General features: G+C 35.6%; 1 protein-coding gene across 8 annotated transcripts in view; it reads left to right on the forward strand.

Moving 5' to 3' along the window:
* sdk2b (sidekick cell adhesion molecule 2b) overlaps positions 1–25,656 on the forward strand; it is a 387,802-nt gene that overhangs the window by 145,040 nt on the left and 217,106 nt on the right. The gene's annotated exons all lie outside the window — the stretch shown is intronic.

Raw genomic sequence — 25,656 nt, forward strand, 5'->3', positions numbered from 1 at the left:
ATTTGCTTATTATTTAAACCAGGGGTGCAAAACCTTTTTTATTTGTATTTTATTTAAATTTTTCATTGATTGACAGCACAATATATATATATATATATATATTTTTTTTTTTATTAAAGGTAGAGTGTGTATTCTTCAAGCTGCTGATTTCTTTTATGTTATCATTAAAAGAAATGTATAAATAATATTAAATGCTATATTTCCAAATAAATATTAAATATTATATCATAAAAATTATAAATATTATTTGCAAAAACTTGATTTTACTCACATCATCTTTAAAAATTATTTATGTTTATTATTTGTATTATACAATTTTTTTCAATATAATTTAATTCAGTATTTTTTGTGAAAAATTATTTGTATGACTTATTTAGAAGACATTTTTGGCTTTCTTTTTTTTTTTTAAAAAAATCTTAATTCATAACAAAACACTATATAGACCCCTTAAAAGTTTGTAAACATTGCAACGTTTTCTGGTGGGCGGGGCTTAGCTGGAGGCAAAAAGAGGTGCTGGACTCAATGTTGACAAGCGTAAGCTAGCATGTTTTAGGAGAGATTTATTAAACATAGATGCAGAAGAAGGTTCAGAACTGTCCGAATATGTACAGTCACTGACTCTGCGGGACCGTGACAGCTATTTTTGTAAATTAACTTAAGTTTTGGATATTTCCTAGACAACATATGAATTACTTTCGGGTGGTTCGGGGAATTTTGTCTAATGTAACTTATCGTTGGGCTATTTATGATTAGCAATGTGGATTATTTTAAGAGACCATTCATTGATGGCACACACATCTATCGCTGTATGTTTGTTTAACATTTAAGTTAGCTAGTGCGCTGAAAGTTGGCGACTTTTCACCTATAAAACAGAAACTTGCTGATTTGTACTAGATAAACCCAACACACCATTACATATGCATCGATTATTTTACCTGATAGTGTGTACTGCAAACACAAGTATTATTTATGATCATCTCCGTCCAGTCTGTACGCCGTATTGCTTTCAACCACAATTATCTTTTTGATTTCTGTGAAGGAATGTCTGCCGGGATCTGGTAAAACTTTAGTTTTCTACTTCACTACTTCTGATCACATCCCTATGGAAATGCAGAGTTATGAAGAAGGCCGTTATTACACAGACTCGAACACATTATCCTTTTCTGGTCCACTGTGATTCTGGAGTCACAAATAGCTCTTACATCACTCCTGAGTTAGGAGCTCCAGTATGCTGGAGGCCCATTGTTGGATTTGGACATCCATGTGGATTCCACAGCAGAGAGCATAATGCGTCTATTTTGGTCTCGTCTCACCTTAGAAGGCCCTAATTCTGCTTGTGTCAGCAGGCGAGCCGAGTGTCTCTCATAGCGTGTAATTTATCTGCCATCGGCTCTTGAGTAAACTGACCGAAGCATTTATTTCCGGTTATTTGGCAGTGTTTTATGTCTGCCAGTGTTGTTTAAGAAAACAAACCACCTGCTAACCGACAATTTGGGTGCATATATCCTTTCTCAGATAAAACGGCACAAGCACTCAGGTTCTCAGAGTGGCAATCATACACTCAACATGCCAAGGTATAAAGCAAGGCAAACAGACACGAACGGCTTTAGCTGTTCATCTCCACTAAGCGAGAATGAGGTGAGGGGGAGGAAGTCATTTTTCCCTCTGATGAATTTGGACATGAGTTTCACCCTTTGCTACCCAGATCTTATGCAAAACGATTCTCTCTCTCTCTCATCATGTGTCTTTTTATCAGGCTATAATCACGCGTGAACTCCAGAGCACGTCTATCCCGCTGTCTCGCTCTCTTAATGTGGTTCTCCTCGAGCAATTGCGCATCAGGATCTGGTGGGTGTGTGTTTGTGTGGGAGGAAGTGCATGCTGTGTGGGTGATATGGGATGACTTTTCATTTCCAGGTTGATGCTGAGGCTACCTGATTGGTGCCGAATCGACAGGTTGTTCAGGAAGGTGACTATTAGAATAGTTTCTGGAGATCGAGTATGTAGTCGAAAGAGGAGAAGTGAGGTATCCCGGGGGGTGAGAGTGACTCCAGGGCTTTACCTGATCAGGAAATAGCAGCTGGAACTCACAGTAAGAGATCCCATAAGACTGTGCAGCTGTCACTGTGGAAACAAAGATGGTTCCGGCATGTGCTTCTGTCTGCTGTGTTTAGTTGGATTGCTATTGGCTGTATTTAGAATTCCCGCATCAGATGTTGTTTTGATGTTAAGATGACATAAAAAAGCATGATATGAAGAAAACCATGGTGATGATATATAAAAACACACACTTCCAACCCTCCCACTAAGTGAAAGTAGCAATATATTCAATTTACGCTAAGTGACAATAGCAGCATTTCTTAGCGATATGCAATTTACACTTGGTGAAATAGTGATAGATTCTATTTACACCATGTAAAAGTATCAGTTCTTTGCAATAGGAGTAAATTGTAATTAGATGCTATCTATACTTTATATTGGCAGGTACTATTTGCATCTCAGTATTTTTGTACATTAACTGGATACAATAATATCATAGAGTGTAAATGATTATATTTATTAAAATTATCAAATGGATGCTGCCTTATTGGGAGAACAAAAACCCTCCCTACACCTTCCCCTAACCCTACCCAATTAACAATAGCTAAACACTTGTTTGCAGTTTATTTCCACTTTTAGAACATTGTTTTCATTTTTATAGCTTGGCAAAAGGTGGATTCAAACCCGCATCAATCGTGTTAAAATCCAGGTCTATGCTTACTTGCCTCTGCTGCGCCATTGAAGACGTTGAATTCCACGTGTCTTTTTTAAAACTTGAGTGGTCCAACCAGACATTGATGGGCGGAGCTAGTGTAAACAGAGTTTGCCAACAAGGGATGCTATGGAGTGGAGTGTGTAGCTTTTCATTTCTTAAACAACCATGTAGAAAGACACATCATGGCCATATTCCAGGGTGACAAAGCCAAGATTAAAAACATTTCTTTCCATCAAGAGGTGCAGCAATTTTTGGTCAAGATCTTGTACTGACAATGCAAGAGGTGAGCACTCTGTAAAGTCTCCACCAGCACATCCCAAAGACTTTCAATGAATTTAAGGTCTGGACTCAGAGGTGCAAATTCATGTGTTAAAATGATTCTTCATGCTCCCTTCCTACCATTCTTTTACAGCCTCATAAATCTTGACATTGTCATCCTGGAATATGGCCATGATATATCTTCCTACATGGTTGTTTTTAGAAAAGAAAATCTACGCAACTCCATCACTTAGGGTTAAAAGAACTGTTCCCAAACATATAAAATGCTAGAAACATAATAATCAGCTGGCAAGTATATATACTGATTTATATTGATTATTACTTGAATATGAACTTATTTTGTATGTGAACAACATCTTTGAGGCACACTTACTACGCAAAACAGTCATTAGTTTAGGTGTTTACATTTGAAATATTTCATTGCAGTTGCATTGGATATTATGGAAAATTACAGCGTTTTTCACTGGAAAATTATAGTTATGCTAGAGCAATTCAAAGCTATCATATATAAAATTGCCATAGTAGTACAAGCAGCACCCTCATATCACTGACAGTGCTGATTTTTAAAGGCAGTTTTTAAGTGGCATGGTGAATAGTCAAATACTGTCAGATTTTTTGGGCTAAATATCAGTCTGCCACTAAATTGTATTCATCAAACCACCATAATATTACCTTCTGAAACTATTACTTTACGATGATATATCACAATGCTGTTTCACTTCTAGAGTGAGAGTTGACCTAAAGAATTCTTCCCCCTCTAAGCTGTGATTTGTGTCAGGAAAAGTCAATTGAAGATGAACTCAAAGTATGTGAACCTGCTGAGTGGTGCTGATGCTAATTAGCTAGCCTCACTAGCACGTCTTTAGAGCGGCAGGTTTAAACTAGCCTGAGCATGAGAGAGAGGGAGGGTGAACACATTAAAAAAAAAAAAAATAGTGTGAAATGAAAGCTGTGCTTTAAACAACTGATAATGAAGAGGCGCTTGGGCCGGACGCACCCGGATCCGCTCAGTGTGAAGCAAAGGGGAAAAAAATCTATTATTGCACCGAGCACCTAAAAGCAATCCACACTTATTAATATTTAATAAGCTTTCCTTTATCTTTTAATCAAGTGCGGTAAAAAGTGGATGGAATGAATTAGGCAGAGAAGAAAGGAGAAATCACTTTAATGAAATGAATTGCTGCGTTGTGTCATTAGTGGGCTCTAGAGCGTGATGTTCGGAGGACGGGGGGGCGGGCGCAGGGGGATGAATGAATCTAGCCAAGCATATTTCAGTGCGGACCTGTTGAGAGTCTGGAGAATTTCAGGTTAAGGGAGATAGTTCACCCAAAAATGAAAATTAGGTCATCAATTACTTACCTTAATGTCATTCCAAACCTGTATGAATTTCTTTTTTTCCTTGTAACATAAAGAAAGGAAAGTTATTCAAATTGGAATGGCATGAAGGAGAGTAATTGATGACCAACTTTTTATTTTTGGGTGAACTATTCTTGTAGAATAGTGATGGAAATGCAATGGAGGCCAGCTAGTAGGAGCTGTGTGATTAAACCGAGGACCTAATGAGGACCTGAGGGGTTGTGTTGGTGCCGTGACCCGGATGGGAGTGAGGTTTAAGGGGTGAGTGTAACATGGGCCAGCTAGTATAGGAGCTGTGAAACTCCTCACTCCCCTGGCCTCAAGAGGCACACAAGCAAGAGGCACTAGAGGCTGCAGTCTTTAGCCTCCTTGTTACCACGCCCGCCTCCCATGCCAGAGACCCGGGTTCGAGGCCTGCGCACAAAGCGGGGCGAGTTGGAACTGAGGGGTTACAGAAAGATGATATGTGGAGAGCTGAACTCTTTCCCTTATACATATCTAACTTTTCATACGTGTTTCTGTCTTAATCTCTGGCGCTTAAGTATTAATTTCTTCCCACTGCAGTGAAATCTAACTAGCATGTTCCTTACACATTTCTAGTGCGTTTCTACTCATGACAGTCATGGCTGCATTCCCAGAAAACCACACGAACTCTGGGATTATCTAGACATTTGACTGGACATTTGAATATCACCATTCAGCTGAAAAAGTTTTCAGCTGATTTGTGATATTTAATATACTGTAAATATATTGACATTATTACAGAGGGCCAATCATTTCAACCAAGCAGACATTGTTGCCAAATAGATTTAAATGTTTATTTTCAGAAATTAAACACCGTAAAATAGATAGATAGATAGATAGATAGATAGATAGATAGATAGATAGATAGATAGATAGATAGATAGATAGATAGATAGATAGATAGATAGATAGATAGATAGATAGATAGATAGATAGATAGATAGATAGATAGATAGATAGATAGATAGATGATAGTGCATATGTGTGTGTGTGTGTGTGTGTGTGTGTGTGTGTGTGTGTGTGTGTGTGTGTGTGTGTGTGTGTGTGTGTGTGTGTGTGTGTGTGTGTGTGTGTGTGTGTGTGTGTGTGTGTGTGTGTGTGTGTGTTTTGCCTCTGGCAGTGATGAGTCAAAAGAGACCATGGTAACTGACTCAGCATGGTGTCAGTCTCTACTCTGATTGGTCAGCAGTTAGTGTTGAATGTGAAGGTGTCGTTGGGTCATTGCCCCCCTGACAGCGAGTTGGCACCTGGCTGTTTACACTGTCCAATCTGACTCAACCTCCTGTTGTTCATTCTGTCACCTTTTATAATCTTCAGTTTTGTCTTACACATTTATCCTTCTTTTTATATAAAATTTGCTTTATAATGACTACAGATTAACCCTATCTCACTCTTTTTGTATTATAAAACATTTTCTTTGTTTGTGAATCATATTTACCTTTTGTTAGATTTGCCTGGGTACCATTAAATCCCTATGGAATACACAACTCACAGTAAGCCCTCTTTTCCCTTTGTAATAAGACTCTTTGAACGGAATGCATTTTAAGAATTTAAGGCGATTTCTGCTTTGTCATGTCATCCATTAACAGTTTGATCTCATTTTGAAATCAGTTGTAAGACCTAGTCATCTGGGAAGATTTGAACAGGATTTAGGTCACATCACTTGGGCACCGAGAATCTATCATGAAGGATTTTGCTCCGGCGCCTGAGTAAATGTCACGTTGTTTCTATGCGAGTGTATACATTGTGTGCATGTGTGTGTTTATCAGTATCAAAGTGATTCCGGACATCCTCTTGGGTTAATTAAACTCCATCATCCCTTTCAGAATGCAACTGGTGTCCTTTTGTTATCCCATGACCCGTCATTCATATGCCCTCTGAATTCATATGAATCTCTCGAATCGCCTCTGATTGGAGGGCTAGTGCATTATAATCCAGATTGAGTATGAAGCCTGACTAAAGGCAGAAGGAATTTAAACTATCACTTCAACTACATACTGGCACATAAACATCCAGTCAGTTAGTGAGTCAGAACAGCTCAGTAAAAGATTCTTTTAGACTGATTCACTTATTAGAGTCAGTTGTTTGTGAATCAGACTACACTGGTCACCCGTAAGATTGTTTCAGTGCAACTTTTCAAGGCAACTATGGAAGTGTTTCTGTCTGAGAGTAAAATAAAAATACATAAAAAGGTAATTGTCCAAATTGTATGTCCAAATTATGATTTTATATCTCACAATGTGACTTTTATTTCATAATTGAGACTTTATATCTTGCAGTATGGCTTTATTTCTCACAACTTTCTTAGTTTGTCTGAATCTGACAGTTACACTACCGTTAAAACATCTGGGGCTGGTGAGATTTTTATTTTATTTTTTTATCTATTTTTTTAATGAAGAAGTCTCTTATGCTTACCAAGGCTGTATTTGTTTGAGTACAAAAACAATCACTTTTGATCAATTAAATGCATCCTTGCTAATAAAAGTATTGTGAAAACGGCTTCCATAAGGCAAAACAATCGAACAAAAGTGTTTATAGTTTTTGCATGATTGCATTTCATCACATTCAAGACTGCAGATTCACTTAATTTGGTTTGTTGTGTAGCTGTAGATTCTGTAGATTGGTGCAGGAAATGCTGTGAAAGGGACGTGTTAACTGTCATTGATTCCTGTCAAAGTGTGTGTGTATGAGTGTTTTGCTTTATTCACACCATCACAGACAGAAACGTCATTAAAAAAAAAAAAATAGCAACACAACTCTATAATGAGTAAGTTTAGGTCATAATATGTTTCACAAACCAGTTTAAGCAGGTTTTTTAAGGGTCAGTGTGGATACACAGTAATTGTATAATTTGTCCAACTTTCTTTATATTTGTATTCACAAAGTTCGAACTCTCTCTCTCTCCCTCTCCACTATCCTTTTAAAGGTGCCATCGAATTGAAAATTGAATTTATCTTGGCATAGTTGAATAACAAGTGTTCAGTACATGGAAATGACATACAGTGAGTCTCAAACTCCATTGTTTCCTCCTTCTTATGTAAATCTCATTTGTTTAAAAGACCTCCGAAGAACAGGCGAATCTCAACATAACACCGACTGTTACGTAACAGTCGGGATCATTAATATGTACGCCCCCAATATTTGCATATGCCAGCTCATGATTGAGGCATTACACAAGGGCAGGACGTCTGGATGTGCACAGCTGAATCATCAGACTAGGTAAGCAAGCAAGGACAACAGCGAAAAATGGCAGATGGAGCAATAATAACTGACATGATCCATGATAACATGATATTTTTAGTGATATTTGTGAATTGTCTTTCTAGATGTTTTGTTAGCATGTTGCTAATGTACTGTTAAATGTGGTTAAAGTTTACCATTGTTTATTACTGTATTCACGGAGACAACAGCCATCGCTATTTTCATTTTTAAAAACTTGCAGTCTGTATAATTCATAAACACAACTTCATTCTTTATAAATCTCTCCAACAGTGTGTAATGTTAGCTTTAGCCATGGAGCACTATCAAACTCATTCATAAACAAATGTAAACATCCAAATAAACACTGTACTTACGCGATTAGACATGCTACATGACGAACACTTTGTAAAGATCCATTTTGAGGGTTATATTAGCTGTGTGAACTTTGTTTATGCAGTGATAGAGTCGAGAGCTCGGGAGGGGGCGGAGAGTACGCGATTTAAAGGGGCCGCAGCCTGAATCAGCGCATTTCTAATTATGCCTCAAAATAGGTAGTTAAAAAATTTATTAAAAAAAAATCAATGGGGTATTTTAAGCTGCAACTTCACAGACACATTCAGGGGACACCTTAGACTTATATTACATCTTGTAAAAAAACGTTTTAACCTTTAAGTGGCAGTTGTTACAGTATAGCTGTGATCTTGGAACTGTCATGTGTGATACTATATAAGGATTTCATTTTGTTAAATATAGACTCCCAAAGAATTCACTATGGAAGCCCGTTTCCGCCACTAAAAAAAAAAAAAACGCCACTTAAAAAAAAAAAAAAAAAAAAGCCACTAAAAAAAAAAAAAAAAAGATTAATTGCGACTTTTTATCTCAGAATTGCGAGTTATAAAGTCAGAATTCTGAGATATAAAGTCAGAATTCTGAGATATAAAGTCGCAATTGCGTGATAAAAATTCAGAATTCTGAGATATAAAGTCGCAATTGCGAGTTATAAAGTCAGAATTCTGAGATATAAAGTCGCAATTGCGAGTTATAAAGTCAGAATTCTGAGATATAAAGTCGCAATTGCGTGATAAAAAGTCAGAATTCTGAGATATAAAGTCGCAATTGCGTGATAAAAAGTCAGAATTCTGAGATATAAAGTCGCAATTGCGAGTTATAAAGTCAGAATTCTGAGATATAAAGTCGCAATTGCGAGTTATAAAGTCAGAATTCTGAGATATAAAGTCGCAATTGCGTGATAAAAAGTCAGAATTCTGAGATATAAAGTCGCAATTGCGTGATAAAAAGTCAGAATTCTGAGATATAAAGTCGCAATTGCGTGATAAAAAGTCAGAATTCTGAGATATAAAGTCGCAATTGCGAGTTATAAAGTCAGAATTCTGAGATATAAAGTCGCAATTGCGTGATAAAAAGTCAGAATTCTGAGATATAAAGTCGCAATTGCGTGATAAAAAGTCAGAATTCTGAGATATAAAGTCGCAATTGCGTGATATAAAGTCAGAATTTGAGATATAAAGTCGCAATTGCGTGATATAAAGTCAGAATTCTGAGATATAAAGTCGCAATTGCGTGATATAAAGTCAGAATTCTGACTTTTTTTTCTCGCAATTAACTGATGGTCAGTATCTCTGTCTGTAACAGCGCATCCAACGATAGACGTGCTGCAGTGAAGTCTGAAGCTGTTGGATGTATTAAAATGTGCCACTTCAGCTTTGTCTGATTTATTGCGCCTCCGCCACAGCTGATTCTTCTTCTTCTTATGATTATTATGATATTGTTATTATCGTGTAAAATTCATTAGTGTATCCATTCTGTTAAAAACAACTTTTATTGTCCAAATACCTCGACTGTAATTTGCAGAATTGCATGATTCTATTTCTACCTTTGAGTTGCAAAGTTAATGAAACATGATAGGTATTGGTGGTTTTAGTATTAAGCCCACTAGATGGCAGTAAAAAGCTGTTTTTTCTCCTTGAAACGCTGTGTACAAGGTTACCGTGGAAACATTATATATGCATATTCCTGCGTAATGCATATGTCCGGAGACTAATCTATATGTGTCTCCTCCAGTAAATTCAATATTTCTTTTATTGGTAAATCGGCGCTAGAAATAATCCTTTATGATGTCCTCTATTTAATGTATAATAATAACAAAGCAGCAATCCTGATGGTCAGTCGCAATGAAAGGAAACGCAAGCAAAGTAAGAACTGTGAGAAATAACGTTTCACAGTAGTGAGAAAAAGTCAGAATTCTGAGATATAAAGTCGCAATTGCGAGAAATAAAGTCAGAATTGTGACTTTATATCACGCAATTGCGTCTTTATATATCAGAATTATGACTTTATAACTCGCAATTGCGACTTTTTATCTCAGAATTCTGACTTTATAACTTGCAATTGCGACTTTTTATCTCAGAATTCTGACTTTATAACTCGCAATTGCGACTTTATATCTCAGAATTCTGACTTTATATCACGCAATTGCGACTTTATATCTCAGAATTCTGACTTTATAACTCGCAATTGCGACTTTTTATCTCAGAATTCTGACTTATAACTCGCAATTGCGACTTTATATCTCAGAATTCTGACTTTATATCACGCAATTGCGACTTTATATCTCAGAATTCTGACTTTATAACTCGCAATTGCGACTTTATATCTCAGAATTCTGACTTTATATCACGCAATTGCGACTTTATATCTCAGAATTCTGACTTTATAACTCGCAATTGCGACTTTATATCTCAGAATTCTGACTTTATATCACGCAATTGCGACTTTATATCTCAGAATTCTGACTTTATAACTCGCAATTGCGACTTTTTATCTCAGAATTCTGACTTTATAACTCGCAATTGCGACTTTATATCTCAGAATTCTGACTTTATAACTCGCAATTGCGACTTTATATCTCAGAATTCTGACTTTATAACTCGCAATTGCGACTTTATATCTCAGAATTCTGACTTTATATCACGCAATTGCGACTTTATATCTCAGAATTCTGACTTTATAACTCGCAATTCTGAGATAAAAAGTCGCAATTAATCTTTTTTTTTTTTTTTTTAGTGGCTTTTTTTTTTTTTTTTTTAAGTGGCGTTTTTTTTTTTTTTTTTTTAGTGGCGGAAACGGGCTTCCATAATTCACAAAGCCATCTTTAAGAACAGAGAATGGAAGAGACAGAGAGAACACTCAAAAGATTATCTTAAGATCTCAGTTTTACATCTTACATTAAGGAATGTCGATCTATTTCAACGGCATCATGTGCTGATCTTTAAAGCAGCTCATTGTGAACAGCTGTTGTGCACAGAGGGGATAATGATGATAGCATTTGCACACATTTATTAATAATCATAATATGTGAATGAGTTACACATGCAAATGTGCCATTTCCAAAAGTAAAGGCAGGGGATGAGACAAAGGAGGAGAGGCAGAGAAGGTCAGGGAGTGAGACAGGTAAAAACCTGGAAGGTGTGGACTGATTGTAGGAGTATGAGAAGGTAAATATGGACTATCTATTTAGTCAGTCTCTCCTACATATATAAGGCGAACATGGTTCTCAAGTTCAGATGGATTGAAACTCAAATGTGCTTACGGTCCCTGCCAGGTGGATCTGATAGTTTAGCATATGCTGAAGCACGCGGTTTGAAAACCTGCCATGCTGGTGTTAGGATCGCATTATTCTCATCTTCTCCTTCTATTTTGCTGCTGTCACCGGCGTGTGGGTCATGCCCATCACATCACTCGACGTCTGCGGAATATAGTCTACTGCGCTGAGAAGAGGTGTGCCAATGCATGTCACATCAGATTGTGTGTGTATCATATTCAGAACAGCAAGGCTAAACTTACTGGATCTGACAGCGCAGACATTCACGGATGTGTCAAACAATACATTTTCTACTTTGCTGGTTTGCGCTTTGACAATTTCTTTCTCCTTGACATTTCTCTAACCCCCTACCATAGGCAGAAGAAGTCCTGATGTGAACACATGAAAACATGTTGTCAATCTTACATGGGGAAGTGTGAAAGATAGATTGTGAGCATATTTTATTATTATTTGTGTGTATATTCAGATGTGTGCTAGAACAACTTTGTGTTGTTGGTTTTTGATCAGTCATTCGTCATAGTTTGCTGCAGTATTTTTCATTCTGAGTGAAACATATCGCACTGCCAGAGGCTCAGACACCTTCAGGCTGCTGTTGACCGACCTTCTGCCAAAAACAGCACCCTGTCCCACAAGGCCTAGCGTGACAAATTGAGGGCCCCTGAGGACGACTAAACTACTTTCTCAGGAGTGACACTTTAGGTGACTGGACTCAAAAAGAACCTAAATACAGAATTAATAAACAACAAAATATGTTTTACGCTTGAAGGGGTCAGTTCTGCAGCCACATTTAGGTTGTTTTTTGTCAGTGTTGTTCTTTGTCAAATTAAGCAGGACTAGATCTTATGACATGTTGGAGGTCATAAATTAGTTTTTGTCATGGTATGGTATGGTAGTACATTTGATCTGGCTTCAAATAAAATCAAGTTGCATTCAGTTGTCATTAACGAAATGTGTGTGTGTGTGTGTGTGTGTGTGTGTGTGTGTGTGTGTGTATAATATATATATATATATATATATATATATATATATATATATATATATATATATATATATATATATATATATATATATATATATATATATAATTAGATATAAGTTGTTTTAATTTATTACAATTACTAACTGAAATAAAAATAAATTGAAAATACTAAAAAAAATAATAATAAAAATGACAAAAGCATGACAAAAATGAAATAAAATTAATTATATTGAAAATATAAAGATAAAATATACACATAAGGTTTGTTCGACTTCATGCAGCACCGCAAAGATCGGCTGCCGGCTGACAAAAGCAATGCATTCTGGTTAGAAAATTTGTCCTACTTTGATCGGCACTGCAGCTGCCTTATGATCACATGTGCCATTAAAGTACTGCCAGAGTAAAACGCGACCAGCCACCTAGATTAGGTGCTGCAGTTGCTCAAAATCGTCTGTGAAATCCTTGATTGATGACGACACACTTTATTCTCATTGGTCAGATTCTATGACGATGTGTGTTGCCTGTTTTTTCTTAGACTGTATTTAACCAGTCTTGATATTCGATATCTGATATTTAAAACATGGGAATTTCAATTGCATCCACTTCTTCGGCTACAATCATCGAATAATACAATCATGAATAATGTTGGTTCAGCACACTACGGAAAGCAAAAAAGTGTCCTCCCCCGCCTTTAACCGCCAGATCTCGCCAGGCTAGTGTACCTAAAAAGACACACCTGAACAATGAACAAATGAGAACGTGACACAGGAAACAAGAGAACCAATCAGAACATGACACATGAGACTAGGGAAGCACATGACATGATCACATGAGGGCAAGGAAATCACATGGCAAGAAACCAGGAATAAAACTTCAAAATAAAAGATATGAAACACAAACATGAAACAAAACCCAAAAATAAACGTGACAATATTACATAAATAATACTAAAATATACAGAAGAGGATTAGGGCCAAGAAATAATAAAAAAATAAAACCATCTCGAGATTAAAGTTGTTAAATTTAGAGAAAAAACTCGTTAAATTTCGAGAAAAAAAGTAGAAATAAAATGTTGAGAATAAACTCGTTAAATTTTGAGAAAAAAAGTCGAGATAAAATGTTGAGAATAAACTCGTTAAATTTTGAGAAAAAAAGTCGAGATAAAATGTTGAGAAAAAACTCGTTAAATTTCGCGAAAAAAAGTCGAGATAAAATGTTGAGAATAAACTTGTTAAAATACGAGAAAAAACTGGTAAGATAAAATGTTGATAATAAAGTCATTAAATTACAAAAAAAAAAGTTGTTAAATCACAAGAACAAATTCGTTAAATTATGAGAAAAATGCCATTAAATTTCAAGAAAAAAGTCGAGATAAAATGTTGAGAATAAACTTAAATTATGACTTTATTGTCAACATTTTATCTCGACATTTTTCTCGAAATTTAAGAAGTTTTTTCTCATAATTTAACAAATTTGTTCTCGTAATTTAACGACTTTTTTCTCGTAATTTAATGACTTTATTCTCAACATTTTATCTTGACTTTTTCTCGAAATTTAAAGACATTTTTCTCGTAATTTAACGAGTTTATTCTCAACATTTTATTTCGACTTTTTTCTCGAAAATTTAACAAGTTTTTTTCTCAAAATTTAACAACTTTAATCTCGAGATGGTTTTAATTTTTTATTATTGCTTGGCCCTAATCCTCTTCCGTAAAAAATAACACTGGGCCCACTCTATATTTTTTGTTTTGTTTCGATGTTATGTTTCACTTCTAAATATGTCACATTCCAGAAGGAAAATATGTTGCAAAAACCATTCACCTTTTTCAGTATACATTCATAAAATGCCCTAAAACAATCTTACCCTCAGCGTTACCCTCTCAGACACTTCCCATTCTAAATCTGTCAAGCGTTAAGAGTTCCTGACGTCACTTACAGGGCAGACATAAGGAGAGAGAGAGAGGTGGTATATTTAGAGTGAGTGGGGAAAGACAGAGAGAAAGAGATGCAGGCAAAATTTCACAGAGAGAAAAGCCCCCCAGAGGTCTTCTGTCAGTCTTTGCATTCGTACCCTCAGCTCTCAAACACATTATTTATTCAAAGTCCTACAATTCACCAGGGAGCAGAGGAAGAAAAGCAAAGGTGTTCTGTGGAATAAAGCGCTACACTTTTTGAACACTAACTTTCACAAGGCACCTTGTTTCACACTGTGTGTATTTTAACTCTCTCACATACTATTCCCTTACGTTACAGAACGAGGTGCAGGAACTGAGAAATGTAGGTGAAGAAACGCTGTATTTTGCATTTCTTAAAATAAATAGAAATGCTTACAAGGCAGCTAAACAATCGTATTTACATAAGCTTTAGTTCTGTGTAAGTAAATTGCATCAGAGTCACTTTATTTTTTCATCATCACATGCAGAACGTGTCGTTAGTTCTGCCTGAGATTCAACACGGAACATAGTGTAAAGGTATGGCTTTGAACGAATTGGTTGGAAATCTGACTCATTGACTTGCTCATAAACATGGTCATTTGTTTAGTTCCTGAATGAATCAGTGCTTTTGAACAAATCAGTTGGCACAATGGCTCGCTCATAAAGACTATGAGACTATGACTACATCAGAAATCACATACTTCCCTACTATATACAGGGAGTGCAGAATTATTAGGCAAGTTGATTTTCTGATCATATTTTTTTTCCAAGCACATTTTACCAATTCCAATCCACATCAATCTTAATAACTACTATTAATATTGTTTTTAATCATTTATAAGTGATATATAATTGTTCATGAAGGCTGGAAATGAAGAATGCCCTATATTCAGGTGTGCAGAATAATTAGGCAGGGTTTCTTTTACAGATAAAATGAGCCAAAAAAGAGATTTAACTCAGACATAAAAGTCAAAAATTATTAAATACTCATGAGAAGGACGCAATACTAATGTAATACTAGAAATTGCAAAGTTAAAGCATGACCATTGGACAGTGAAATGCTCATTGGGTCAGCTGGGTCATACAAAAACAGCTGGAGAAGAAAAGACACGTTAACTGCAAAATAATTAAGAATTAAGGTGAAGAATTAAGTGTGAAACCATCAGGAACCCTTTAGTCTCCAGCGCTACCATTTCCCAGTACTGAAACCTACCTGGAGTCTTCAGAAGTGTGAGGTGTCAGGATCTCAGAGACTTAGGTTAGGTGAAGAATCCTAAAAAATGCTTGAGAGTGACTCCTGAAGGACCAGCACCACATCCTCTTGTACCACTGTTTGAAGAATTTATCTTCCAGAATCTGGCAGTAAGGTGTGGGAGTTCACTTTTAGTCCATCTCTTATCCTGAAATGTCCATCTTGCAGAGATGGACTAAATGATCTTCCAAAACTTACTGCCAGATTCTGGAAGATAAATTCTTCAAACAGTGGTACAAGAGGATGTGGTGCTGGTCCTTCAGGAGTCACTCTCAAGCTGTCTGTCTATAAGGCCTATAAAAACCCAGTCTTCATGTACTTTATAACACTTCAGCTTGTGATTCTTATTAAGAGCGGGTCATTTTTTAGGATTCTTTAGCTAACCTAAGTCTCTGAGATCCTGACACCTCACACTTCTGAAGACTCCAGGTAGGTTTCAGTACTGGGAAATGGTGGCGCTGGAGACTAAAGGGTTCCTGATGGTTTTACACTTAATTCTTCACCTTAATTCTTAATTATTTTGCAGTTAACGTGTCTTTTCTTCTCCAGCTGTTTTTGTATGACCCAGCTGACCCAATGAGCATTTCACTGTCCAATGGTCATGCTTTAACTTTGCAATTTCTAGTATTACATTAGTATTGCGTCCTTCTCATGAGTATTTAATAATTTTTGACTTTTATGTCTGAGTTAAATCTCTTTTTTGGCTCATTTTATCTGTAAAAGAAAACCTGCCTAATAATTCTGCACACCTGAATATAGGGCATTTTTCATTTCCAGCCTTCATGAACAATTATATATCACTTACAAATGATTAAAAACAATATTAATAGTAGTTATTAAGATTGATGTGGATTGAAATTGGTAAAATGTGCTTGGAAAAAAAATATGATCAGAAAATCAACTTGCCTAATAATTCTGCACTCCCTGTAGTAGACAAAAAAACAGCATGTGACAAAAGTATGTCCGAATTCACAGTACTTATAAAAGAGTAGGCAAAAAGGACTCGGATGACCTGCTACTTCAGCCCTGGGCATACTTTGTTTTTTTACGCGTACACTAGCGAATGCGCACAGTCAAACGTACAGCCTTGCAAAGTATACTTCACCTGACTTGTAGGCATATACATGAGTTCGACGCATTCACAGTTTTGAGCAATCATTCGCCACGAGTTACAACCCATGTAAATATAGTTGAATTCTTTCATGCTAGAGTTGTACAAATGAATGTACTTTCTAACCTCTTCACACAATCTTTCGTCTATATAGGCCTCCATTGTCGCTGTAGCTTGCATGTGTTCCGGTCTATTCTGTTTTAAATGCGCATGTGTGACCTGCATGTGGATACAAACTTTGAATGCAGTCAGTCACTTTAATTACTGAATGAATTGTTTTTGAATGAATCGGTTGAGTGAAAGACTCATTGAATCACTCAGCAATCACATGTTGCCATTGCAGACAGAATATTTTTTTTAGCTTTTGAGATACATCCATATGCCAACCGCCTTTGCTAGATGAAAGGAGGAGAATGTGTGAATGAATGATGAGAAAAGAAGGAGGGTGGTCAATATTAGAGTGTTTAGAACTTTTTAAATCAGACTTTTTTTTTGCACTAATGGATAAAAGAGCGGCCATGGAGAGGGACAGAGTGATCCGGAGAAAGGACTTTGTAATTAATTTATATAGCTGTAATGGAAAGAATGTTACATTCTGAGAGGTAAAACCTCCTATAAAAGTTTTTAGATCACATTTACACAGTATTAAATGGAAAAGTAATAGAAATGGAGAGGGGTAGAAAAAGACAAAGACAAAAAGCCATAGAGACAATGATATATAGCAACAAAAAGACAAAGATGAAAGAGAAAGGATTTATTAATTTATGACTGCTGGGTCTGAGACTTAATTTGGCCTTCCAGATCCCCCCCCCCCCCCCCCCATCTGCCTTACATGGCCTGGTCTGACTCATTTCCATGTTTGAATAACAGAACTCATGCCTGTGTGGCTACAATCAGCTTTCACTGTAGAAACAGTGACTCAGATGTCCAGTAGATCTCAAAAATATCTACAAAAATACACTACATTCTGTTGTTTAACCACCCCTTCCTTTATTCTACAGTAAGACCCCAGCCCCCACATTAAACAACAGAACGGTAGCATCAGGCCATCTTGAAGCCATTCCGTCAGGATATGGTATAATTTGGGCATCTGGTTCCTATTGAGTCCTGGGCTGCATTCTGTTCCTGTAATGCCGTGATAAAGGGCTTCTGGGGCCAAGAGCAGGCGTCATACTCTGGCCAGAGCTCGCTGCACACTCCACCTGGGAGTTCGCCATGTTGGACCAAAGTCTGGCTTTGCCTTCATTGAGTTTTGATTTAAAGTGGTCATGAACTGCATTTTTTATTATCATTTTATAATACTTCCTGGGGTGCTTTTATATTAGTATGATTTTTACATGAAAAATGGTCATAATTTAGAAATAAAAGGCAATTTCTACCTTGATTTTAGCTGTGTTGGAAGGGGCGTGTCTGCTGTGAGACGTCAATGAAAACGGCCACTGCTATTGGCTAACTTATTTGCATATGAAATAAGTATTCCATGTGGAACTTTCTCGAAATCTTTTACCATGTTTTTACTATTACAGTAAAACATGGTGTTGATTATAGCATTACATTTAGATCTACTACTACCGTTGCATGAAAGGTTGCAGCGATGAGCATTGTAGCCAATGACAGGCGTGTCTGTTGAGCGCGTGAATGCAGTGATCTCGTCATTGCAACTCAATTTCTGCATGCTCACAAATGCTTTTGAATGAACTAGTGGTGCAAACACGCTGTAAATAAGAGATTTTTTGTGCAGTGTAGACAGTGTCATTGATTATAACAGGAGTTTTGGCAAGAGTCCAGAACTCAGTCACCGATAAACTTGCGCTGTGTGAAAAAGAAACAATAGCCGCTTTTCCACAGTGGGGCAATTAGAATTTTCAATTACAAGTATAACATCACTTTCTGAGAAAAAAGCAATATAAATTTGCAGTTTTGACATATAAAGTCCCATTGTGAGATATACAGTAGAGATACATTTGCAATTATGAGAAATAAAGTCTGTCACAGTATGTTTTCTGAGACTTCCATCATGGATAATATAATTTGTACTGAGAAATAGTACAAAATCTAAAAAATGCAAAATAGAATCAGTTAGTGGTCTCAGTCCTCTGGACGCCACTGTATGTCAGATTACGGAAGTAAAATGAGTAACAAGCAGCATTTCACATTGACTAATGAAATGCAACAATCAGTTCATCTCAATCAAGTGTTACAGATGTTGATCACAGTTCTGCTTGAGTTGGACTAGACAATAAAACCTGATTGTAAGTGCAGCTTAAGTACATTTTGGATATTTTGGCAGGTTTTCACATCAAGTCATGGATTTTGCATTTAAAACAGTCTTGAGTAGTGTAAAATAACTACCACATGGAAGCGATTTGGGGGAAATGCTGGCGGTTTCCTTTAATGAATGCAGAGGATGGCAGAGATTCAGAACTGTGCGATGGAGGGGTGGTGATAACCCTCGCTCTCTCTGCCCCACTGCAATGTCACTGAGAAATCAATAAAGCCTGTTTGTCCGTTAATTAATCTGCAGTCTGCATGGGCGCACTGTGTTATGTGTTCTAATCAGCAGCGTCTGCATTTCTTCCAATACGCTCTACCTCTTTTCCCAGTTCAATAAAGGATAATACTGTGGCAATGTGTATGTTAATCCAGTGAGAGCTTATTTACAAAAAGGACAAATAAGCGGTATTTATAAACCCAATGCTATGATGTCACTGATCCCCATCGAAACAGAAGGACTGGAGAGTTGAAGCCAAAAAAACAATAGCATTATCACAGTGGGATTACAGCAATAGGATTGGGATGAGATGAGAAGGACATTAGGTGATGTGACTGTGTGTGTGTGTGAGTGTGTGTGTGTGTGTGAGAGAGAGAGAGAGAGAGAGAGAGAGAGTGTGCGTGTGTGTGCTTTTGTTTATCATCCCCACAATGTAATATAAACCTGAGTTCACCTACATCGTGGGCACCAGCCACCGGTCCCCACAATGTAAATTAATTAATAAAAATACTAAATGATGTTTTTGTGAGAAAATAAAGGTGTGCAGTTTCCTGTGATGGTTAGGGTTAGGGGTAGGGTAGGGGGATAGAAAGTACGGTTTGTACAGTATAAAATGCATTGCGGCCTATGGAAAGTCCCCACAATTCACAAAAACAAACATGTGTGTGTGTGTGTGTGTGTGTGTAGGCAACAGACAGCACACTAGGGATGCAAATGGAAACATTGAAGTATTCCGGTTCTAATTCCACTTAATAATTTTGGTTTCCTTAACAATTCTGTTAGTAATTTTGATGCACCCAATAACTGGTTGTAAATATATAATAAACAAAATAAACTTCTATTTTTAGAAACATATATTCATATAAATATATACATATATTTCTTTTCTTTTATTATTTTACTTTATTTTCTTTTTATTATTTTCTTTTATATTTTATTATTTTATTTATAATCAATTGATAACTTGAACGAACTGTGATGAATTGAATGAATTGTTAAATGGGGAAAAGAAAATTATGGTTATTATTATTATAGAATTATTTATTTGTTATGCCTTTTAATTGATTGTTTATGAATCAGAACTTAATGAACTGTTAAAAGAAAATAATAATAATAATTTATTGTTCATTTATCAATTCATTACCTTCTTAATAATAAGAATCTATCTATCTATCTATCTATCTATCTATCTATCTATCTATCTATCCATCCATCCATCCATCCATCCATCCATCCATCCATCCATCCATCCATCCATCCATCCATCCATCCATCCATCCATCCATCCATCCATCCATCCATCCATCCATCCATTTGATGTAATTTTAAACGTGACATGTTTTTGGCCCCCAATCTGTTTAGGGCCCCTGGTTTTCTCTGAATTGGACATACTGTATGTGACTGCTGGTATTCCCCAGTCTTCTGCATAGTTTAATTGACACATAGATGTTAGATCTTATACTGAGCAGAACTAGATAGAGGGAAAGACAGAACTAGCTGCTGCTGTTGCTAGCATTCGTGTGGGTCATCACAGGTTGATCATGGCCCTTCAGTGTCAGATTAAAGCTGTAATCTGCCCCACCACAGGTGACCTACTTCAACTCGGTGGGCCTTGAGAGTGTGGGATTATCATGTAATCCTACCTCATCACTCTCAAGTGGGTTGAGAAAAGACATCAGACGGTCAAGTCCACTTATGGAACACAGAAAGCTGACTCTTCCTTTCTTATCCTGACCCTGTTTTGCTAATGTATCTCAGGGACGAAGCTCAGGAACAGTTCATTGTCTTAGTTCTATGACTCTTAATAGCATAGTTTACCCAAAAAATGTTGTCATTTACTCACCCTAGTGGTGAGGCCAGAAATTTTAAAGTGAGTGGACCTTGGTGATATAGGGTGGACCAATGCCTGTACTCATTTGTCACTTGCGTATCTAGAGCATTGAAGGGATAGTTCACCCAAAAATGAAAATTTTGTCATTAATTACTCATGTCGTTCCAAACCCGTAAGACTTTCGTTCATCTTCAAAGCACAAATGAAGACTTTTTAATGAAATCTGATAGCTTTCTGGCCCTCCACTGACAGCCTACACAACTATTTACAACTTTTGCAGCGTTGAGCAATGTCTGTTGATTTCTTGAATGCAATGGCCAATCAAATGCATTTTCTAATACTGTACATGTGCTTCATGTGGGTTTTATTGCAGTCAAAAAAGCTGATTTAATATGACTGAATTTGGCAAAAGTAATTTTAAGTGTCCGGTCTCAACCTTATGTTTTGTTCTTCCTATTATTTTGGAATGATACAGAGATGGTGGAGACCAACTCATCTTTTCCATGCATAAAACTATGAATTAATTAAAATACATTAATTCATAAATATTTACCACATTCCCTCCCTAATTCTTCGGCATGCTATTTTTGTAATTGTAAAATGCTTGATGAGAATGGCAAAAGTGAAGCTGAAAACTGCATGTAGGTTTGGTGACCTTTGCATTGAAGGAAAGAAAGAAAAAAATCAATCCTGATTTATTCATTTAAATATTTTATAGTTCTGTTCTCTGTGTATTTTGGCAAAAATAAAATAAAACCATGAATGGGCTATTTATTTTATTTAATTATTTATAAAGTAAGAAAGAAAGCCTGGTTCACCTTTAAAATGAGAAAGCCAAGCCCAATTTCTGTTCATTTTCTGTTTTTAATATATTGCTCTCAACAGTCGGAAATGAGTGGAATTAATTTGTCATAATGTCAAATATTTGATGAAGTCAATACATGTGGAATAACGTACACATGGCCTGGGAATTGAGAGCTGAAAATGTTTCCTGTCATGTGGAAAGGCAGCAATTAACAGGGGATTTCATCCCTTGTAAGCTATAATTGAGTTCAGGATGAGAAATGCAGGAGACATTTCAAATCCGTCCTGGCCTACAGCCTCAATCTTGAGTGTGAGTGTGTGCACTTAAGGAGGACAGATCCCAGGGGAGACATTTTTTTGGTTTGTGTTGTTTTGTCGCCGAGCCATGCGTCTCAGAACATGTTAAATGTTGACATGTGTTAAATGTGTCTCTTAAAAACAGACAGTGACTGATACAGGGTTTTGTACTTTGTTTGACACAGAGCTGCTTTTAAAAGCTGTCACATCAGTCGTGATGTTTACGTTCAGTTCCAGTCTTCTGTTTCTTTTTCTGGCTGATGTATCTCCATTATTTCATGTTACCTCAGAATAAGGATGCCTTGAAGCTAACAGATCACTGTGGTTAGAGAAGTCTTCCAGAACATGCTCTTGTTCTTGACCTCAAAGTTTTTTCTTTGATTAAAATGGCTGTAAACAGGTTGCAGTTACCAGGCACCTTTCCTCCAAAAGAAGTCAAAACAAAAGGTTAGTCTCAAGGAATATTTATTCTGAAACATATTTAAAGGAATAGTTCACCCAAATATGAAAAATATTTACTCACCCTTGCGTCGTTGCAAACCTGTATGATTTTCTTTATTCTGTGGAAGACATATGCTGCTCTTAAAATATTTATTATTGTTTTAAATTAAAAATTTAATTTAAGGTTTACCTTTTAATTTAATAGTTCACCCAAAAATGAAAATGCTGTCATCATTTACTAACCCTCAAGTTATTCTAAACCTGTATGCATTTCTTTCTTCTGCTGAAGATATTTTCATTTTTGGGTGAATTATCCATTTAAACTTATTTTTAAGTTTTATAAGTTTTTCATCTAATATTTAGGTAACACTTAAAGGTTTCATTTTTTAATGAACGATACTTCTACAGCATTAATAATCGTAATGTTATAATTGCAGCATTTACCATTAACATGAACTAATAATGAACTGCACTTCTACAGCATTTCAACATTTACTAATACATTACTAAAATCTTGTCAACATTAGTTAATGCACTGTGAACTAACATGAACAAACAATGAACAGCTGTATTTTCATTAACTAACGTTAACGAAGATTAGTAAATCCAGTAAAAAAAAAAAAAAATTATTGCTCATGGTTAGTTCATGTTAGTTATTACATTAACTAATGTTTAACTAATGAACCTTATTGTAAAGTGCTACCATTAGGGAATGCTGTGATTATAACATTAAGATTATTATATGTAAGATCAAAAAATGTATCTGTTAACATTAGTTAATGCACATGAACATTGTTATAACATTAAAAAAAAAGGATAACAAATGCTGTAAGAATATTTTGCTCGTTAGTTCATGTTTGCTGACACCTTATTATAAAGCAATATTTGTCTTTGTCTTTTATTTCAGCCTTTTTTCAATTAACAATTACATTTTTAAATAGTTTAAGTTACAGGTTTCTAGTTTTTAATAGAATACGGTAGCTATCATGTTTTGAAAAAGACAAAAACATCATAAAAGTATTATAACAAATAAAACTTATAAAATCACTTTGGGTAAAAGCGTCTGAAAAATGCATAAACATAATATAAATATACATAAAAGAGTTTATTTGAATCATGCGGCATATTCAAAGTCTTCCTAAGTAAAATGATAGCTTTGAGTGATGAACAGACCAAAATTTAAATTGTTATTTACAGATAAACTTCACCTCGAGGCTGCTGTGAGCGAATCTATGAGACAGTATATGGAAGAGGATTAGGGCCAAGCAATAATAAAAAAATAAAACCATCTCGAGATTAAAGTTGTTACATTTCGAGAAAAAAGTCGAAATAAAATTTTGAGAATAAACTCATTAAATTACGAGAAAAAACGAGTTAAATTTCAAGAAAAAAGTCGAGATAAAATGTTGAGAATAAACTCGTTAAATTACGAGAAAAAAAAAATCGTTAAATTTCAAGAAAAAAAGTCGAGATAAAATGTTGAGAATAAAGTCATTAAATTCTGAGAAAAAAGTTGTTAAATTATGAGAACAAATTCGTTAAATTATGAGAAAAATGTTGTTAAATTTCGAGAAAAAAGTCGAAATAAAATGTTGAGAATAAAGTCATTAAATTACGAGAAAAAAGTTGTTAAATTACAAGAACAAATTCATTAAATTATGAGAAAAATGTTGTTAAATTTCGAGAAAAAAGTCGAGATAAAATGTTGAGATAAAGTCATTAAATTACGAGAAAAAAGTCGTTAACTTACGAGAACAAAGTCGGGATAAAATGTTGAGAATAAACTCATTAAATTATAAGAATAAAGTCATTAAATTACGAGAGAAAAAAGTCATTAAATTCTAAATTAATTTAATGAATTTGTTTTCGTAATTTAACAACTTTTTTCTCATAATTTAATGAGTTTATTCTCAACATTTTATCTCGACTTTTTTCTCAAAATTTAACGACTTTTTTCTCAAAATTTAACGACATTTTTCTCATAATTTAACAAATTTGTTCTCGTAATTTAACGAGTTTATTCTCAACATTTATCTCGACTTTTTTCTTGAAATTTAACGAGTTTTTTCTCGTAATTTAATGACTTTATTCTCAACATATTATTTCGACTTTTTTCTCGAAATTTAACGAGTTTTTTTCTCGAAATTTAACATCTTTAATCTTGAGATGGTTTTATTTTTTTATTATTGCTTGGCCCTAATCCTCTTCCGTAACAGTAAGTTGAATTTGAGAAGCCAGACTAAAATTCATTGAAATGAACCAGTATTGATCTTTGAAAAGATGCAAAAGACAAATCATTTTATAATTCCCAGGCTGGCTTTGAATACACACTAAGGAATATATGCCTTTGTATTTTTCTCCCTGAGGTAAAGCATGACTATTGTTCTAGTATCTGTTGTCATTGTACTCTGAGACTCCATATCCATGAGAGATCTTAAGCATTAGTGAGCTGGATGGGTGCATAGTTAATTAGAGTAAGATTAACGCAACAGCACTCAGAAGTGATCTGTTTGATTGAAACCACTTCGAGATGTGTGTTAACAACATGTCTGATATGCTCTTTCAAAGTTGTTTAAGGTTGTCCAAGTGCTCCACATCGACAAAGATTTGAACACACTTTGAGATTTTCCATCTTTCCTTTCATTCTGCTCTTCTTCTTTTTTTAAATTACACACATTTTCATAAATTCTCAAGAAATACCTAAAGTTGTTTACCATGTTTTTACTTATTTATCTTTTGTTGTACTCGTCTCTGCTGTACTGTTATTGAGGGAGAAGTGAGTGGTGGATTGAAATGGTAATCTTAGAAACAGCAGGTCACTGTCAATCATTCATTTACCAGACGAAAGCCTCTTTCCGTTTTCACATTTTCTATTTACCTCCTGTATTCCTGCCTCAGAGGAGTAAATTACTGTGCCAGGACAATAAAATGTGTTAAACTGCCTTCTTTCTCTAAATGTCCGCATTCAGAGTGCTATCTGAAAATATGGTTCAAACTGAAGGCCTTGCAGACACTGAGTAATTTGTTTTTTTTGTTTTTTACCCCACTCATGATTGTAACTCTTTATATACTTTAGGCATTACAGTCTAACTCTCTAGGCAGCAATTTAGGATGTGGAAGTTTGTTGTAATTGTGTCCTGAGAAACAGATCAACAGACATGCAGTTATAGACTGAACATGGACATAAAGTGAACATTTGACAAGGATTATTTAAAGGGTTAGTTCTCCCAAAAAATTAAAATTATCCCATAATTTACTCACCCTCAAGCCATCCTAGGT

This window comes from Chanodichthys erythropterus, chromosome 19 (genome assembly GCF_024489055.1).
Source record: "Chanodichthys erythropterus isolate Z2021 chromosome 19, ASM2448905v1, whole genome shotgun sequence".
NCBI lineage: Eukaryota > Metazoa > Chordata > Actinopteri > Cypriniformes > Xenocyprididae > Chanodichthys > Chanodichthys erythropterus.